A 17,624-nucleotide genomic window follows, 5' to 3' on the forward strand; every position below is an offset into this window, starting at 1 on the left:
ACACACACACACACACACACACACACACACACACACACACACACACATTCCTTTTATTATTTATTAGAAGTATGTATATATATTCACTTTTAGAGTCTGCTGTTACACCTCTACATATAATTTTCTTATATTGGCGCTGCTTGAGTCTGTTTTGGGTAGGATTTGAACTTGAGTGGGAAGAGACTCTAGTTTGGAAGAATCAAGAATCATGTAACAGTAGGACGTAAAAACCAAAGCAAAAGGCGATTGAAGGGTCACAGCTGAGCTCTTGTAGGGGAGCAGAAGGCCAAGATGTTGTCACAGAGGTCTTCATGCACGTGGAGTGCTCTTCCTGGACTGGCTGTTAGCTGTTCTTCACTCTGCTGAGAGACAGAGGGTGGAGGGCCGAGACTGAACACTAAAGGCAAAGGTAGAGAAGGGATCTGAGGCCCTTCGGGTTTATTCTCTCTTCTCCTTCCCTCCCAACCCCCAGTTTCCTTATAACATTGAAGAACATTTTACATATAGCTGTCATTCAGAATCTTCTTATTAAAGTCTCTCCCTTTCCCTGTGACTCTTGTAGATTCAATAGCAAAGAACAGGAGTACTGATTAGAAAACATCTACTTACATGCTGGAGTTAAAACACCCTTTTCTCCATTATTTGTGTTTACATCTGATCCTTAATGCTGAAGCTGCGTTTGGTACAAAGCAGATCTTTCCTCATCATACTCAGGAAAGTCTTCCTTGAGAAATAAGTCCCAAACTGAGGCGCCCTGTCAGTATTGAAAGATGCTAAGGGCTTTTAGTGTGCACGGAAGCAACAGTCAGCAAGCTCTGGTGATTTAAGAAGTGTTTGTCTTCAACATTTGCTGTCAGGCTTAGGGGCCAAATATTACAGCATCTTCATTTCAGAGCGAGATCTAGGGAGTATATTGATAGCATCCAGATACCCAAAGTAAAGGTCCTTGGATATTACTGATTCATCTTTTTCTCCTAAAGACACAGTCTCATAAAGCCCAGGGTGGCCTTGGGCCTGACATATGGCTGAGGCTGACCTTGAATGCCTGTCTTGCCTTGGCCTCCCAAGTACTGGGGTTATAGGCATGAGCTGCCATGCCTGCCCTGTTTTTTTTTTTTTCTGTTTTCTTTTCTCTAGGGATTAGAGAGATGGCTCGCTGGTTAAGAATAAGGAAGGCTCTTCGAGAGGATCTGAGTTCAACTTGCAGTATTCACACTGAGCAGCTTCAGGGATCTGACAGCTCTGGTCTGCCCTGCACTGCACTCCTGGGTACATAATTAAAAACAAAGCACGTCGAGGCGGTTTCCAGCTTCTGGCTATTACGAATAGAGCTGCTACAAACATGGTTGAGCAAAAACCCTTGCTGTGTATTCTAGCATCTTTTGGATATACGCCTAGGAGGGAGTGCTATAGCTGGATCATGAGGAAGCGCTATTCCTAATTGTCTGAAAAAGTGTCAGGTTGATTTCCAAATTTACATTCCCACCTGCAGTGGAGGAGGGTTCCCCTTTCTCTACATCCTCTCCAGTATGTCTTGTCACTTGAGATTTTGATCTTAGCCATTCTGATGGGTGTAAGGTGAAATCTCAGGGTTATTTTAATTTGCATCTTCCTGATGACTAAGGACGTTGAACATTTCTTTAAGTGTTTCTCTGCCATTCGATATTCCTCTATTGAGAATTCTCTGAATGGATACAGAAATTGTGCTATATTTACACAACAGAATACTACTCTACTACTAAAAACAAGGAAATAATGAAATTTGCAAGCAAATGGTGGGAACTAGAAAAGATCATCCTCAGTGAGGTAACCCAGAGGCAGAAAGATACATATGATATATACTCATTATAAGAGAATATTAGCTGTATAATATAGGATAATCATACTAAAATCTATGTTCCTAAAGAAGCTAAACAACAAGGAGGACCTTAGGGAAGATGCTCAATCCCTATTTAGAAGGATAAATACGATAGACATCGGAAGCAGGAGAAGATAGGGAACAGGACAGGAGCCTACCACAGGCAGTCTATTGATTGAGGTATTGAAGCAGAGGCTGAGACTCATAGCCAAACTTTGGGCAGAGTGCAAGGAATCTTACAAAAGAAGGGGGAGATAGAAAAACCTGGAAGGAACAGGAGCTCCACAAGGAGACCAACAGGGCCAACAAAAACAAAAACAAAACTGAGCTCTGGAGGCCCAGAAGAGAATGATACCCCAACCAAAGACAATGCATGGAGAGGACCTAAAACCCTGGCTCAGATGTAGTCCATAGACTCAGTCTCCAAGTGGGGTCCCTAGTAAGGAGAGTAGGGAATGTGTCTGGCATGAATTCAGTGGCAGGTTCTCTGATCACCTCCCCCTGGGGACTGTAGCCTTGCCAGGCCACAGAGGAAAACAATGCAACCAGTCCTGATGAGACCTGATAGGCTAGAGTCAAATAGAAGGGAAGGAGGACCTTTCCTATTAGTGCACTAGAGGAGGGGCTTAGGGGGAGAAGAGGGAGGTAGGGTGGGATGGGGGGAGATGAGGGAGGGGGCCACATCTGGGATACAAATTGAATAAGTTGTAATAAATGATAATAATAAAAATATTTAGAAAACAAAGCACATAATTACAAACAAATCTTAAACACTTGACAGTTACTATCATTGACATTTATTGAGCTCCTGCCATATCCTTTCTACTGTGAACAGGGGATACAGAAGTGAACGTGACCCAGCAGCCAAGTCCCCTGGTCTCATGAAAGTTATATTTATCTGACCTTTTGTACTCACTTACCTGACAAAGAATGAAATCAGAATTAATGCTGAGAAGTAATGCCAGAGGAAAAAGAAATTGACTGCATTTTAATTTACTCTTAATATAAGAAAATCACTAAATATGCTACTTAGTCCACACATTTAAAATTTTGTATAAAGGTATTCAGTTGCAGCATTTGAGGATTGTCTGTCAGCATTTACATTCAAAATGTTATGACTGATTTGCGTAGCTTCTTTATCCTAAGGTTTTGACATTGCTTAGGGTGATTTTATAAAAGAAAATCAGTGTGGCGTTTTCTTCTACACAGCCACCTTTCATGTGAGTGTCTACTTCCACCAGTACGTAGTCCTTTCCTCAGGCTAGCAAATAAAGCAGGAGAAGAGCGTCTGTCGCCAGGGTTCAGACACTGTAAGGTCTGGTATGCTGCCTGTCCCCCACAGTAGAATTAACCGGGTCTACTGAGTTTTACTGCTAAAGTAGGCCACATAAATCGTCCAAAACCCCAGGTGTGATGGGACGAACTGTCAACTGAGCCATCACTTAGGTTTTCTTCTTAATTCCAAGCAGCTCAAGGCAGATACTGTCTACCACCTGTCCTTCACCCATTATATGAACCCATTCTCCATGAAGACAGCAAGCACACTGTGTTGTGGGGAGTCGATTGCTTAGAACTGAACCTTGTCACACATCTGAGTTCTAGCGTCCAGTGTGACCCCTTTAGAGAAGGCCTGCTTTCCACAGAGACTCACAGAGCAATGGCACCACTCAGATGGTGACTTGAGGCCTCAGACTGTGAGGACATGGCACAAACATGGAGCGACAGTTTGCTCTTTTACCATTAGTGGCATTGAGAGCCCAGGGACTTTGCTGTTCAGTCACAGCAGTGATGACAAAGGTGTGTTGCCTTCTGTTGACAGCCTCCCTTCAGACTCTCACATACCTGCTTCATTTCCAGGCCAGCCCTCCATCTTTCCCTTCAGGTCTTAGAGCCCTCAATGCCTTACCAAGGAAATCCCTGTTAGCCTGCCCAAACTGGCTCCTGTGGCTTTTAATCAAAACCTGCACCAGTACACTGTGTGAAAAGCAAGGTAACCGAGGCAGAGTATACCTTCTAACACTGGTCCCACTCACACGTTTCCTGTTTTTCCTGTAAGTTCTTGCAGTGTGGCTTCCCATTCCTCCATTGAGTGGTGGGAGTTTGTGTTCCCATTCCTTAACCCCAGGTAAATGAAGAGAAAGGGATAGAAATAATGTGAGTTATTGGGCTATGTCATAAAAGGCAAGGCCACTTCCTGTTGGGCTCATCTCTTTATATTTTATTGTTGTTGTTGTTTGTTTGTCTGGATGTTACAGAGTTTTTGCCCGGCTGTGGTGAGGTGGAACCTGTAAGAGGTTGTGGTGGGAAGAAGCCGGGTCGCTGGCAGATGCGCTTTAAGGGGCTGTCAGGACCCCAGCTGCTTCCTTGCTTCACCATACCCTAATTCTCTGAAGTAAACAGCTTCCCCTGTCATCATCAGGGGAAACAGCAAAAGCATCAGGTCAGCTGACCGGGGGCTTAAAGCACTAAAATTAAGAGCAAAAATAAATCTTTCCTTTGGAAAGAAAATTTTGTTTAGGTGCTGTATAGCGGGAGGGGCCCACTTACTACAGAGCATAACACTTACGGAGCTGGTTCTCTTCTTCCACATGGGTCTCCAGGATTGAATCCAGGCCCCTGGTGGCAGGTGCTTTTTGCCACCGACCTCTCACTGGCCTCTTTTTCAATATAATGTCAATATAATTCAAAGATAATTTTCAATGTATCTTAGATACTTTTTATAACAGTGGAAAACTCATGCAGGAGTCCTGAGCCCAGGTCCTCTGAGTGTACCATATAAGAGCGATTTCATGGAGAGGTGATGGTTAAGAATGCCAGAGGAGCCCAGCTGTCCAGCACCCAGCTGTTGTCCTGATTTAGGTGACAGGGTGGATTTGTGAAAAAACAATCGCAGGATTTCCCAGCTGCGGCTCAAGAGGAGGCCCAGCTGACAATGTGGAACAGACGTAAACTATCTTGAGTCCCTGTCCAGACTGTAGATTCATAAACACGGTCATTTTTTTAAGCACTTTGGGTTTTTTATTTTATTACTAAATTGTATAAAACAGTGACGACTGCTTAAACATTAATTTTTTAAGCAGCCATGGTTTAAAATTGTGCATATTGGTCTCTGTGGCATTGCAAATAAATACATAAAAATATTTGCTAGTTTTATGCGTAAGTATTAAGCTATAATACTGTTTACTAATTATTATGGACAAGTTAAACTCTTTAAATAGTTAATACACATTTAAATAGCCACAATTATGTGAGTAGTAATGAAGAAACAGCTAGATGTCAGGTTGTAATCTTCAATGTTCTTAAAACTTAAGACCTCATTTCCATTCAAGGATACATTTCTATGCACATGGACACCTAAGTTCAAGCTGAGGAATATGTCCTTTGACCATAATAACAAACTCACATGAAAGACACTTTGTCCTGCTTTAAGGAAGCAGTGTATTTTTTTTCATTATCTTTCTCTCTGGGCATCATTATCCATATTTTTAATGAAAATTCTGACCAGCCCAACCTCAAGGTTCAGTCTTCAAAAGAAATTTATAAAGTTAAAAAGAGTCATCAATGAATGAATATAGAATGAGTGAATATATATAGTATGTGTACACACACACACACACATACACATCCCAACAGCCAGTTCTTGTCTATCAGCGAGTCCCAGTTCTTTTAACAACTTGCAAAGATTTGGCCTTGTTAGTTCTTCAGTAGACGTTACTGATGGTAAGTAAAGTGTCCTGTTACTCCCCTTAAAGTGGCTGTGATAGCCGGAGATTTCATTTGCAGAGAACACTTCTGGTTAGATTGTTAAAACCTCCTGTAGCTTCCCCGACAGGGAACACTGAGTATTTTCAGGAAGCTGATTACAAGCGGGGCTAACTTAGAAACCTCAGTACAGTGCAACTCTAACATGATGTTGTGACACGTTCTTTCAGATTTTGGAAAATCCACTGAATATGTTAAGGGTCATCCAATGGAATCCCGTCTACAAAGGCTGCTTCAGCATGCTTACATGCTTGATACATTGTTCTCATAGTCTGGGCATAGATGCAGTGGTGCAAACGGGGAAATCGTCCTTTGGTGGATAAAGTTCCAGTGCGCATTCAGTACAGGCAGCGATTTCAGGCAAAGTCACCTGGGCATTTCCTTTAAAGCCTTCTGCCCCCATCTAGCAAAGGGACATGGAGCTTGGATCCAACTTCATGATTTACCATACCATCTGCATAATTTAGAAGCGATATTAGCATTCCATCGATCTGTCTTCTGGCTATGACAGAGTCCAGGCCACATACAGCAATATGAAATGTCTGTAGAAAGTGTTGTTAAATGGTAAGTCTTGTTGAAATGTGGGACAGTTAAGAACACTGTCTTACCAACCCTGAAGCAACTTCAGCCTTGGGTCTTTCAACATTTTTAGACCTAAATGAAAACTGTATTTAGATTAAAAACATCATAGTGCTCATGTGTATACCATGCATCTATGTAAAACCAGACAATTCCCGATTTGACAGGAGCTGGCATCCTAAGTCACCAGCTCCAGTGGCTAGGACTTCACATGTGTCTAACAAAAGCTGACGTGATTCCATGCTTGGTTTGAAATCAGTGGTCTGTAAGGTCCAGCACTCAAGGAATTTCCGTTCATGGTTTCAGTGGCCTTCCCTGTCCCCACAGCCACTATCAACAAGCCATTTCTCAGCAAGCAGCCCCCTTATTCTCCTTTCCTTCTCCAGCTCTCTGCCACCCGACATATTGTCCACTTTGTGTTTAGGGTGTGGAATTACGTATCTAGACTGATGACTTTCCTGAGTATTCCAATCAGAATACCTAAATTATACTCTTTAGTCGAATCGAGCCTTCTATTTATTATCTATTTCTCCCGATTCCATTTTGCAATTTTATGCCCTTCTACCAATATTGTAAAATTATTTTTTGGGAGCAATGTCACAGATTTTTACTGTTAATAATAGTTGGAGTTCTTTAGAGGAACAGGAAATATATATATATTAATAAATTATGTGAGTAGATGAGCTGGGGTATCTGGATAGGGGGGTCCCATATTGTGAGGAATAGGGGAGAGGGGATGTGAGAGGAGAGGAGGGAGGGGCCTATGACTGAGATGTAAATTGAATTAATAAAATAAAATAATATAATATATATGTAGGAATGATTCATTTTACTCCCCCTTGAATGAGTGGGTTAGGTAATCTGAAATGATTCTGTGACACTTTCTTTAGACTTTTGGAAAAAGCTACCAAATATGTTGTTTATATATATGGCTTATAGGCTGTGGGCCAGCTAGTCCAGCTCCATTGCCAGGCGCTGTGTGTTCAGTGAGAAGGGCTGCATGCACTTTTGAAGTGCCTGGCATGGAGTTAACGCTACCCTGCTCCCTACAAAGCGAGACTTGCTGGATAAGGTAGGTCGTGTCTGGGATTCAGAGCCAGGACTAAGCGTCAGTCCAGGGTGTGTGTGTTTGGAGTGACCATGCCGTATATTAGTAATGGCTGAGCGAGGTCTCTGCATTTCTCTCTCTGTTTCTTTCTTTGTTGACACCTTTTTAAAGGGTTCTTCACAGAAACTATCCCGTTCCACACATTTCACTTTGAATCAGAAAGAACACACTTTCTATACCTTCATTTGGCAGGATGCCTAGTCCTGAAGTCTCATTAATGCGTATTGCTCCTTACCCTGTTAGAGAAGGTGTGAAAATATAAGTTTTATGAGGACTTGTTTGGTTAGTGGCATTCTTTTATTAAAAAATTGTATTATGTATATATGATACACATGTATGCCTGTTCACATATATGTTGATGTGTTCATGTGCATGTAGAGACTTGCGATTTACCTCAAGAATCTTCCTTTATTACTCTCTATCTTACTCATGGAGACAGGGTCTCTCCCTTGAATCAAGCTCTAGTGGCTTACAGCTCCTCTGGCTACCCAGCTGCCTCACTTAAGTGCCAGGATTACAGGTGTCCTTTTACACCCGTCAAGCATTTTACTTGCGTTTTGGCGATCTGAAGTCTGGTCTTCAACAGCTGCCTGAGCATATCCCCAGCTCTGAAGTTGTTGCAAGTATATACATTGTACCCAAGTGACACAAAATATGTTCAATACCAGTTGTTGAGTGTTTAACATTCTTGCTTTCAGTGCTTCATATTTAAATGACTTGTCAAAGTAACAAGAGTTCAGGGCTTCTGAGGGAAGAATGTGGAGCCGTTCTGGTTCTGAGTATGTTGATGTGTGCATTTTCCCTGCCACACCTCCTAGCGTGGAATGAGGGCAAACTGTGCTGGCCTCGGGTTGAGAACAGGAAGGTTATGGCGGTACTTAGTGAGACCCTGATTACATAGTGTTCTGTATGTGCATCAGGCCTCATTGCATGCGCTTAGATGATTTACAGCAGAACATCGGCAAATACAATGTGAGGAGAATTCAGTCTCTCTCTGCCTCTCACCAGAGCCCGAAGCTGTGCTCTGCACATTGCTACAGACGCTGAATTATTCCTCTATGCGGTCTCATTGAATCTTTTATTTAGATGAATTGATTTCCTAGCAGACAGTGGGGCCTCTGAGAACTTGGCAGCCCTGCCTCAGGTTACCAGAAGCCCACTGACTGCAGAGCCTCTCGATGGGCACAGCTGTAGTGTGCGCAGTGCCGTGGTGGAAGGGTGCGGTCCCACTTCCCCTAATGACACGGAACGGGAGTGTAGCAGCCTGAGCCTGGCTGTGACAAAAGCCACTGCTATTTTTGTATGGTCCAGGAATGACTTCTGCACTTCGGCAAGTAATCATAGTCTGAGAACCCCAGAGGAAAGGCATGGTTTTGCTAACTGGCCACAGAGAAAGGTACCGCTGTCACTTTCTAGAATGCCTTGCTCTGCAGGAAGCTACTCAAAGACAAAGCCTTGCTTTTTTTTTTTTTTTTTTTTGCCTGAAAAATGTTTTTTTTTTTTTTTCTGGAATTTTGCTGCAGAGACATGTGTTTTTTTGTTTTGTTTTGTTTTTTGCGCTTGCTATTAATTCTTTTAGTTAATTAATTTTTTATTAATTACAGTTTATTCATTTGGTATCCCAGCTGTAGCCCCATCCCTCATCCCCTCCCAATTCCACCCTCCCTCCCTCTTCTCTTCCTATGCCCCTCCCCAGGTCCAATGATAGCAGCTGTCCTCCTCCCCTTCCATCTGACCCTAGCCTATCAGGTCTCATCAGAACTGGCTGCATTGTCTTCCTCTGTGGTTTGGTAAGCCTGCTTACCTCACCTCACGGGGAGGTGATAAAAGAGCCAGCCACTGAGTTCATGTCAGAGACAGCTCCTGTTCCCCTTACTTGGGAATCCACTTGGACACTGAGCTGCCATGGGCTACATCTGTGCAGGGGTTCTATGTTATCTCCATGCACGGTCCTTTGGTTGGAGTATCAGTCTCAGAAAAGACCCCTGGGCCGAGATTTTTTGGTTCTGTTGCTCTCTTTGTGGAGCTCCTGTCCCCTCCAGGTCTTTCTATCTTCTCCTTCTTTCATAAGATTCCCTGCACTCTGCCCAAAGTTTGGCTATGAGTCTCAGCATCTGCTTTGATATTCTGCTGGGTAGAGTCTTTCAGAGGAGAGGCCTAGATTTAAGTATTCTCCCAAAAGTTATCATTCTTGTGTGGGTCAAGGATATAAACATGTCTTCATACAGGTCTGAAAAATATTACAGTTAAGTTGTTTGGATAGCTTAATGTCCAACCAAGAACCTTCTCCATTCTCACCAAGCCAGAAAGACATCTAACACTTGCCATCTTTAAGAGTTTTTCCTACTTGCAGGCTCATGGCAACCTGGGATGGCATTCATTTCCACTGAGGAGCCTCTTGCATCACGCCGCTGTGCATTTCATCCCACGCCATCCTGAACACACCTGATCTATCCAGTCACACTCTTTTCTGTTACTTTCCAGCTATGTCTGCTTTATGAAACTGACCTTTGATTTTGAACATTGGCTGCCAGTTGCTTCTGTTGCCTACCACTGTGGTCCAGTGGACTGTACACAGGTAATTCAGTTCACACCATCAGGGACATGGTCACACAAGCACACCAAAGACCTACCTTTAACAAATATTTGAACTAAGAGTTCTAGCGAGAGACCATTGAGAAGTTAAGAAGTTCAGGACTGAACTCCTTGCGCTGCTGTAACAAAATACAATACACTGGTAGAGTTATTTATTTTCCACAGTTGTAGAAGCTGGGAGGTCTAGGATCAGAGTCCCGGATGACCCGTTCCTAGTGTGGTCCTTCTTGGCATGCCAGTAACCATCTTCTGTCTGTGTATCTGTTGAAAGGGGGAAGAGAAAGAACAAGAAAAAGAACGAAAGCTTTTTGGTGTGTGTGTGAGTGTGTGAATGTTTGTCTGAGTGTGTTTAATTAGGCCACAGATAGCATCATGAAGGCCCCACCCTCCTGACCTATTTACTCCAAAAGGCCTTATACCTCAGTACCATGGTACTGGGGCTTAAGGTTTTTCCACACCCGTTTCAGGAGAGCCTGTCTCCTCTCAGACTGACCTTCAAACTTGCAGATGTATGTATTGGAGAAGCAAACAAGAAGAAGTAAAACCAGGGAAGCCTCATTTATTCCTTTTTTTATTTTTTTAAAGCATGATGTTTAGGAGACAGAGGCCCTGGTGCTCTTTCAGTCATAATGTGAACAACTTTGCACATTTAGCTTAACAGTGTTTGTGCGCCATGCTAATGGAACACACTTAGTTCGTTTATGCTGCACTTAAGAACTCCCCTGTGCTGTGGCCTCCCCTGGAACCGTCATCAAGCCTCAAACAGGAAATGCAGAACTGGAGTCATTATCCAAGGAACTGGTTCCACCCTGCTCGAGGACAGTGAGGGCGCCCTGTGTGAGGGGGAACACACGAGTTCATTCCTTGAATGGAGCAAGCAGAAGGCAAACAAACAGACAAACAAACGTGCGTTTTTATATGAAAAGAGCTGGCCAAGTTATACCCTTCCACAGGGTTGCTGAGGAAGCCTCTCCCGAGACCCCCATTACTTCTGGGAGGGGAATCGCGCCCCTTCTCCCCTCCTCCCCAGTTAAGGTCTCCAAGCCTTTGGGGGAAATACTTTTTACAGATTCTGTGTTGGGTTACTCACACCCTGAAGCTGAGCAGTTCCGTCCTTGAAGAGAAGGGCTCTTTGCTGGTGATCCCCAGAGACCGCAGATTAGAGGACCAGAGGCCTCGTAATTATGGAGAGTGAAAATCTCAGGTGGATGAGAGCATCATACGTGGGGCGAGAGCTCTGCCCTGGGCTTCCTCTCCAGCTTTCGTCATTATGAATGTACGGTCATTACATTTGCTTTTGCTTGTTAGCTCTATAAAGTGAGAGATTCCTGGACACAGGACAAGAAAAAGGAAAAGAATGTTTTTTGGGTTTTTTTTTTTTTGTCCCCGAGGATCTTATAAATTTGTCAGAAATGTATTGTGATGGCTCTTCTTGGTTGTCAACTTGATTACATCTGGAATTAACTAAACTTCTGTGAGGGATTTTTCTTAATTAAATCATTTGAAGACCCACCTTTAATCTAGATCTTTTGAGATGGGAAGATCCACCTTTAATCCAGGCCCTGTCTTGTGCTGGCAACCTATATAAAGGACATAGAAGACGGAAGCTTGCTCTCTGTGTGGATGCTTGCCCTTGCTCTCAATGGCAGTCCATCCCTTCATTGATTTATTGATATTAGAGCCTGCTTTCAGGATTCCAGAAGATGCTGAAGACTGGACTGAGAAACTACTACATTCTTGGACTTTCTGTTGATAGACAGCCATTGTTGAACTAGCTGGACCATAGCCCATAGGCATGCTAATAAATCCACCCTCTTCATAGAATATATACATACAATATATTTACATGTGTGTATATATACATAAATGTATATATGTGTGTGTGTATGTATGTATATTGTATCAGTTCTCTTCCTCTAGAAAGCCCTGAATAATTCATGTTTACACATGCAAATGCTTAGCAACAACTTAAGTGGCATATTGTTCAAAAGCAGAATGGATGGACAGATAGTACAGCTCTCCAGGACTCTGATTATTCCAAGCAGAATCCTGTAGAATTTTTGTGAAGACACAGGCCCCCAAGTCTTCACAGTTTTGAATTGTGAAGGGTCAACAGTAATTTGCATTACTAATAAGTTATCAAGCAGTGCTGATAATACTGTTCTGCTGAGCCCAGTTTGGGAGGCAGAGCTCAGGGGAGTGGGGAAGAGAGGAAGAGAACACAACAGAGGAAGAGAAGATCACATGTGCAGAGTGGGCTCCTGCCAGCATCCTGAGTTGTACTTACCCCTCACTCCTGTGCGGCTCCCATTTTCCCGGAACTGTGCGCAGCATCCCCTGAAACATCCCCTTTGATATAAAAGGTGGTGGGGAGGCATGCTTTTTCTCTATAATTAGCCAGTCCCTGTATGGAGAGGAAATCTGTGCCATCTTGCGGCAGTAGGAGCAGAGCGATGCAATTGGTTTAGCTCTGACTGTAAAACTTAACTTTTTGTCACTCTCTTCCCTCCTTCCATCCCTGTGTTCCATGATGTAAATTAGTTATTTTTATCGATGCCCAGAAGCAAATAGGAAATGTGAATTTTCAGATTTATGGCTGTTTACCACAAAACTAGAAAAATGGAGATGAGCGCTATTCGGAGATTACTAAAGTTGAAGGGTTCAGCAAACAAGCTTCCTGGGAAGGGGCTGGTTTGTGATTTTGAGAGGATCTTGTGCTGATTGGATGTGTATATTCCTGGAACACACACAGCAACATTTTCCAATCCTCCGCATGGAGCTTTATCATAAAGTTTTACTGTAGTGGAGTGGGAGGTTTCACTGCTATTAGATTAGCATAGTCCAAACTGTTCTGCTCCCAAGTATGTTTTCCAACTATTTCACATTCCTTGGGGAATAGTGTCTTTTGGGGTTTCTTAGATTCATGGTCTTTAAAGTTCTATCAAATGCCCTTTTGAGCAGTATAAAAACCTCTCCTGAAGTGTCTCCACTTTTAACTGTAACCAACTTCCAAGGAGCCAACATCAACTGTTGATTCAGTCAAACTGACTGAGCAGGCAGAAGTCAACACTGTTTTCCATTCCTTGCGCCTATTACCACCCTCCTCCCAGCCCACCTGCTTCAGATCCTGTTCTGTCATCCCTTCTATTTTCTTAATTAGCCATATTCAACCTCCTTTCAAATCCATTGACAATAGGGTTGTGGGTATGCTAAAATGCAGGGTTATTTCATAGTAGAACAGTAAGTGTTTGTCTCACTTCATGGTAATTTTGGAATACTTAATTGCATCAAATTCTTAATAAAGAGAACAGCTTATTATTTATCCCATTTTCAGAAGCATTTGAAAATAGGCTTCTCTAAGTTAATGTTTCTGTCTTAAAATATTAATGCATATTCATAATTAGGTATCAAAGTGTACTGGGCTATTATGTTGTAAATTACAGGAACGAGACAACAAATGTTTTATTTTTAATGTGAAGATACATGTCAAGTGATAGCTGTTACTTTTGTTGTGTTTTATTTCTAATAAGAGGCTCTGGTTCCAAGAGATGGCACTGTTATTTTTTTTTTCTTTACCATTTTTCTTCTTTCTTCCTCTCCCCCTACCCTCTCTGTCTCTTTCTTCCTCCCTGTCCTGAACAGTTTTATGTCAACCTGACACTAGTTAGAGTCATCTGAGAGGAGGGAGCCTCAATTGAGAAAATCTTCATAAAATCTGGCTGTAAGATATATATATATTTAATTAGTGATTCTTTGGCAGAGGGAGGAACCCGTGGGTGTGATTACCTCTGGTTGGTAGTCCTGTGATCCATGAGAAAGCAGGCTGAGCAAAAGCCAGGAGAAGCAAGCCAAGGACATAGCACTCCTCCAGGGAAATGTCTCCTGCTTCCAGGCTCCTGCCCTGTTTGAATTCTTGTCCTGATGCCCTTTGATGGTAGAGCATGATATGGAAGTGTAAGCCAAGTAAACCCTGTTCTTCCTAAGTTGCTTTTGGTCATGGTGTTTCAGCACAGCAATGGTAACCCGAGGACCCACCCGCCCTCCTTCCTTCCCTGCATCCCTCTGTCTCTCCCTTTCTTCCTTCTTCTCATTAAGACCGGGAAATGATTGAATTATACTGCTCCCCCATCACTTCCTTCTCTTGATCCTGCATCTAGTGTTTCCAGGGTGCCCCAGATGTGCCATGTAGCTAAAAATGACCTTGAATTTCTGATCCCCCTGCCTCCACTTCCTAGGATCATAGGTGTGCACCATTGCCTCTTGTTTGTATAGTGCTGTGGGTGGAGTCCACAGCCTTGTGTTGATGGACAAGTACTCTACAACTGAGCTACATCTCCAGTCCCTTGTACTCTGTTGTTCTTCGTAACTCTGGAAGCTGGGACAGAGGACAGTGTGAGGGAGTGTGCTGAGCCTGACCTGTGCATAGTTCTGATTTCGGTATTATTTTTCCAAATGACTTGAAGATGCCCTTCTCTTCTCCTTAAGCTGGAGGGACCCTCCAATGTGATTCACTCATGTCCTGTTCTCATCCTCAGAGTCACTGAAGAAATTACATATTTTTTCAGTATTCTCTAATGCTTTTTTTTTTTAAATAAAAAGCGTTTATTATTTTCAGTATTTGTGATAGAATTTTAAGTCATGGCGTATACCTAATGACTGTACTGTCTTGCGATTTGTGTCCTCATACCTGTCAAGTGATACACATCAATTTTATATCATTAATCTTTGAATTGAAGGACAGAGGTCATCTACCTTGAACACATGGCCAAAGACCCCTTCAAACCTTGATCATAATCTATCGTGACTTAAGCATTCAGTATTGATGTCTATCATCTGTTTCCCTGGGTTTTTTTTGTTGTTGTTGTTGTTTGTTTGTTTTTGTTTTCCTACTATAGACAGCATCCTGAAGGATAGTGTATGACACAGAATCTTTTTTTAAAATATTTTTTTTTAATTTTTAAATAATTGTATACATTCACTTGTATCTCAGCTGTAGCCCTCTCCCTCGTTTCTTCCCAATCCTCCCCTCCCTCATCTCCTCCCTGCCCCCTTCCGAGTCCACTGAGAGGGGGTGTCCTCCTCACCTTCCATCTGGCCCTAGCTTATCAGGTATCTTCAGGCCTTATCTGCAGCCTAGCAAGGCTGCTCCTCCCTCAGGGGGGAGGGGAAGCTCATGAGTTCATGTCAGAAACAATTCCTGTCCCCCTTACTAGGGAACCGACTTGGATACTTAGCTACCATGGGCTATGTCTGAGCAGGGGTTGTAGGTTATATCTATGCATGGTCCTTGGTTGTATAAACAGTCTCATAGAATACCCCTGTGCTCAGATATATTTGGACCTTGTGGGGCTCCCTGTCCCCTCTAGGATACACTAATTCCTCCTTCCTTCATATGATTCCCTATACTCTGCCAAAGGCTTGATTATGGGTCTCAGCATCTGCTTTGATCCACTTCTAGGTAGAGTCTTTCAGGTGCCATCTGTGGTAGGCTACTGTCCTGTTTCTTGTTTTCTCCTATTTTCAATGTCCATCCCCTTTGTCTTTCTAGATGAGGATTGATCATCTTACCCCTGGACCTCTTTCTTGTTTATCTTCTTTAGGTGTACATATTTTAGTATGTTTGTCCTATCTTATAGGTCTATATAACTGAGGATATACCATGTGTGTCTTTCTGCTTTTGGGATACCTCACTCAGGATGATTTTTTTCTAGATCCCACCATTTGCCTGCAAAATTCATGATTTCCTTGTGTTTAATTGCTGAGTAATATTCCATTGTGTAAAAGTACCACAATTTCTGTATCCATTCTTCCATTGATGGACATCTGGGTTGTTTCCAGGTTCTGGCTATTACGAATAAAGCTGCTACAAACATGGTTGAGCAAATGTCCTTGTTGTGTACTTGAACATCCTTTGGATACATGCCTAGGAGTGGTATAGCTGGATCTTGAGGTAGCACTATTCCTAATTGTCCGAGAAAGCGCCAGATTGATTTCTATAGTGGTTGTACCAGTTGACATTCCCCCCAGCAATGGAGGAGGGTTCCCCTTTCTCCACAGCCTCTCCAGCATATGTTGTCTCTTGAGTTTTTGATCTTAGCCATTCTGATGGGTGTAAGGTGAAATCTCAGGGTTGTTTTGATTTGCATCTCTCTGATGGCTAGGGATGTTGAACATCTCCTTATGTGTTTCTCTGCCATTCTATATTTTTCTATACAGAATTCTCTGTTTAGCTCCATACCCCATCTTTTAATTGGGCTACTTGAATTATTGCCTTTTAACTTCTTTAGTTCTTTATATATTCCAGATAACAGCCCTCTGACAGAGATTGGGTTGGTGAAGATCCTTTCCCAATCTGTAGGCTGTTGTTTTGTTCTAACGACAGTGTCTTTTGCTTTACAGAAGCTTTTCAGTTTCACGAGGTCCCATTTATTGATTGTTGCTCTTAGGGCCTGTGCTGATGGCTGACACAGACTCTTTAGACACTTAGTTGAGCTTGAATGAATGAACAAATGAAGGAATAGGTAAAGCTTTGATGAAAAAAAATTTCATATTTATGTCATAGGTTCAAGGTAGTTATTAAACTCTAATTTTTTTAAAAAAGCAGAACCTGTTTTCTTTAATTGGATTGCTTTTTGAATAGGTAGTGTAATTACACTGTATAAAAAATTGAAAGCATTGTATTAGTTTTCTAGGGCTGCTGTAATTAGGCCCACTACAATCTTCAGTTACATAATGTCACTTAATTACATCTCTAAATACCAAATTTCCAAATATGGTCACATCATATACGTTCATCCATAAGTATAGCAGTAGGATTTGAACATGCCTCTCTGGGAAGGAACATTGTACTATCTGCTGTAGATAAAAGTGTGCAAATGAAGAGGTGACATCATTGCTGTCCCCAGCTCGCCACCGCAAAAGGTTACATACATCAGTTTACTTTGCTTTGAGTAAGTACAACTAGTTTAAAAATGACAATGGGGGAGAGATGTTCATTTTGTCCTAGAAAAGTCTGTCTTGTTCTTCTCTGTTTCATTCATCAAAACTTTGTGATTTTTACCTTTCAGATTTATACCATGTCCTCAGCAGGGTTCGGGGATGGGGGAAAGAAGGAGAAATGTTCAAACAGAAACTAAATATAGTGATCCTATATTAATCGTGATGTGAAGCACGCTCTGCTCTCCCATGACTTCCTCATTAAATGTCAGACGCCGTGTGGGTTGCAGCGCTGGCTCACCCATGTGCTGGCACAGGGTAGGCTATTCCTGGCTTTCGTTCTCGATTCTTAATTTTTAATTCTTTAAATCTTAGAGCATTTGGCTTGGGACTGTATTTAAATGCATGCCTTAGCATTTTGATCAACCTTATCGAGTTATAATTTACATATAACAACGGACAAGTATTTGACAAGTTCCATGAGTTCTGGTGGATTCATTTCTGCACTGCCACAAGCAAGATAGCAGCGGGGCTGCGGGAGGATTGACCAGGAAATGATGGCAATAGCCGTGGGGCTTTTCCATGGCTTTGAAGTGAGTTTGTTACTGTCTGGGTTATACCTGCAAAATGTTACTGTCAAAGCCATGTTACATGATACTCCTCTACTGACTTGGCTGAAATTCAAGAAGGATGGTTGTATTTTGTGATCTGGGACAAGATTTGTTAGTTTTCTATATCTTTTACAATATGAAATACAGAGAACTATATGCGTTGCTGTATAGTGCC

The 17,624-nt window shown here is 42.4% G+C and overlaps 1 protein-coding gene and 1 pseudogene across 1 annotated transcript in view; one reads left to right on the forward strand and one right to left on the reverse strand.

The window, feature by feature from the left end:
- Positions 1 to 17,624, forward strand: part of Ppm1l (protein phosphatase, Mg2+/Mn2+ dependent 1L) — a 268,058-nt gene that overhangs the window by 111,909 nt on the left and 138,525 nt on the right. The gene's annotated exons all lie outside the window — the stretch shown is intronic.
- Positions 5,745 to 6,603, reverse strand: LOC129668665 (NEDD8-activating enzyme E1 catalytic subunit-like; annotated as a pseudogene).

Source organism: Psammomys obesus, unplaced genomic scaffold, assembly GCF_907164565.1.
Source record: "Psammomys obesus unplaced genomic scaffold, mPsaObe1.curated_primary_1811, whole genome shotgun sequence".
Lineage (NCBI taxonomy): Eukaryota > Metazoa > Chordata > Mammalia > Rodentia > Muridae > Psammomys > Psammomys obesus.